The sequence below is a fragment of the Thamnophis elegans genome, chromosome 13, assembly GCF_009769535.1.
Source record: "Thamnophis elegans isolate rThaEle1 chromosome 13, rThaEle1.pri, whole genome shotgun sequence".
NCBI classification, from domain to species: Eukaryota; Metazoa; Chordata; class Lepidosauria; order Squamata; family Colubridae; genus Thamnophis; species Thamnophis elegans.
In genome coordinates, this window is record NC_045553.1 from 39,151,424 (window position 1) to 39,154,311 (window position 2,888).

Consider the following 2,888-nt stretch of genomic DNA (forward strand, 5'->3'; position numbering starts at 1 on the left):
TTGACTCTGTAAACTGCTTAGAGGGGATTGTAAAGCACCACAAAGTGGTATTGCAGTTGCTATCTTCTTACAAACATGTCAGTCCCTCTAGGTAAAGCAGACCAGAAAATCAATACAGAAAGGCTAAAACTAGTTCTACTGAGTAATAACAGAGCTTTGCATATCTGATTATGCGGTTTCCCCTCCTTGTTCTTCTACTCCAGTGAATTAGGGAGGTGTCTATCTGAGCCAATGCCAAATGTTATTCCATTGTTTTGGATTGTCTAGGCAATCTATGCAGTTAAGTCCACCAAAGCTGATTTGTTGCCTATACACAAGAATGCAGTAGGCTAATGGCTTGAAATAAATTGGTACTAGATAAGAGTTAATAACTTCGAGAGGAGCTGAACTTAGACCATTTGTGGGGATGCAATGACTTTAGACTGATTCCTCTCTTGACTTTGTCCCCTGTCTCTATCTGTCCTTCTACAGACTGTCAAGCCTGAATTTGGTTTGGATGCGGGATTGTTTGCATATATTTTTTTTAATTGAAAATTTTAAAATTTTACAAATATTACCTCCCCTTCCCCACCCTCCCCACCCAAACCCAACCCCCTCCCAACCTTCCCCTCCCCCCCCCGACTTCCCAGAGCAAATGCCGGGTATAAATCTTTAAAAACATATTCTAAAATAGAGTAAAAGAAAGTTAGTATCCTCTTTCATTTGTGCTTTAACTCCTCTTTTGTTAGGCTAACTCTAAGCAGATTATGTCATTCCTCGCCTTTTCAGTCATAAACTATCTGGAATTTCTTAGTCCCGTATTTATTTTGAATATAGTCAATCCATCTTCTCCACACTCCAGTGTATATTTCACATCTGAGCGATCCTTGAGATATGCTGATATTTTAGCCATCTCCGCTAAGTTTTAGTGTCCATTCTTGAATAGTAGGCAAATCTTCCTTCTTCCAGTATTGCGCCACCAACAGTCTTGCTGCCGTTATTAAGCACAAAAAATATATGGAACGCTTCACGAATTTGCGTATCATCCTTGTGCAGGGGTCATGCTAATCTTCCCTGTATCGTTCCAATTTTAGTATATGTGCTGCCGAAGCAATCACGGATTGTTTGTATCTTTGGTATTCTAATATGAATTCAGTTTGATACAGTTTGGAGCTGAAGGAGGCTAGAGCCTCAGAACAGAAAAACAGCTGGAGCCTGTTCCCAGTGTCCGCATGCACAGAGCTGCCAGAAGACAAGAGCAACTAAGAAAGCAGGGTTGACTTAAGAGTAAAGCCACACCTTGGAGGTGATTGGCCCCTCCCATAGGAAACAAAAGAGAAAAGGACAGGGAGTTGGCTTTTGCGGGCAACATTTATTCATTCAGTCATTTCAAGTGGGGAAAGTTCTGTTTGTGACTATAGAGACTCTGTGCCAAGTTTGACTTGCCCTGCGTTTGGAAACTAGCTATCTGGCAGTTGTCCAAATGAGATAAGGTGCGTGTGGATAAACATTCCTCTGAAAGACTGTTTGCTAAGCCTTGCTGACTGTGAATGAAAGGAATTCACAGTCGTGTAAATAAAAGAAGTTTTGCCAGGACCAAGACTCTGCTTCTTGCTTTCTAAGAAAGACTGGGTCAGAACACTTATATTGGGATGAAAAGCCCAGGAACTTTAGTATTGCCTTTTCACCAGTTGGTGCCAATATGGTGTACAAATAAAATTGTACTTTGAGAAAATGGAATGCCTCAATTTGTAATGAATGCATTACTTGGAATCTGACACAGATTTTTAAAAAAATGCTTCATCCCTTTTGCTTAGATCAGGGATTCCCAACCTGGGGTACTTCTACTCCCTGGGGGTGCAAGATGATATTCCATGGGGGTGAGAAAACTTGGGTTTAGAAGTTTCAAAATTATAGTGTATATGTATAATGTATGCATATAATTATTTATTTTTAAGGGGTGCGAGAACATATCAGAAGCATTTCTAGGGGTGTGGGGTATAGAAAAGGTTGGTAACTCCTGGCCTAGATAATGCTTCCTTCATATCACCATCAAAACCATCTTCCTGACTTTCCATAGGCAGCCTAATTGGTGTGTGGGTGGAGTATAATGAAATACAATTTCCTTTTTATAGATAAAAAAATTATGGAAAGGTTTATAAAGAATGTAAAAACCAACATAAACCAATAAAGAAAGAGAGGAAACAAAAGAAGACAAAAGTGAAGAAAGGAAAAAAATAAATAAAAAGGAACTCGATTTCCTTTGTAGAAAATACAAATGCAATTCTAAATTTCTCTGACTCTATAATTACAAAGGAAAGCTCAGCTTTTTCTATTATCCCATTCCCCACCCCCACCCCCAAACCATCAAAATCGTAAATGCATTTTTCTATTTAATACAAGAAAAGTTTATAAGAGGTTTCTGGCCAAACATTTTTTTTCCTCTCTAAGCAAAAAAAGTTAATTTACCATCTTTGCAAGTTTCATCACCTTCACCGCCCATTTCTCCATTGTGGGTAAACAATCCAATAAACTTTCTGAAAGTCTTAGTACTTTACACTTTTATAGATCCTTCTTTATGTTATCATTCCAGAGACAATCCTGCAAGGCAACCAAAAACCAAAAATCCAGAATCAACATGCTACAGATGGGAATTTTAATCATTCTTCCAACTACTTCAATAAAACAATACATAAAACTGCACTCCACTCAGTGCAGATATAGAAATAGAATAACAGAGTTGGAAGGGATCTTGGAGGTCTTCTAGTCCAACCCCCTGTTTAGGCAGGAAACCCCGAGGGGCACAGTGGCTAGGGTGCAGTACTACTGGCCACTTCAGCTGACTGTTATCTGCAGTTCAGCGGTTCAAATCTCACCGGCTCAAGGTTGACTCAGCCTTCCATCCTTCC

The 2,888-nt window shown here is 39.4% G+C and overlaps 1 non-coding gene across 1 annotated transcript; it reads right to left on the reverse strand.

The window, feature by feature from the left end:
• Nucleotides 1-990: 990 nt before the first annotated feature.
• Nucleotides 991-1,097, reverse strand: LOC116517263. Its single transcript, XR_004256436.1, has one exon. It is a non-coding gene; the product is annotated as a U6 spliceosomal RNA (small nuclear RNA).
• Nucleotides 1,098-2,888: the final 1,791 nt, after the last annotated feature.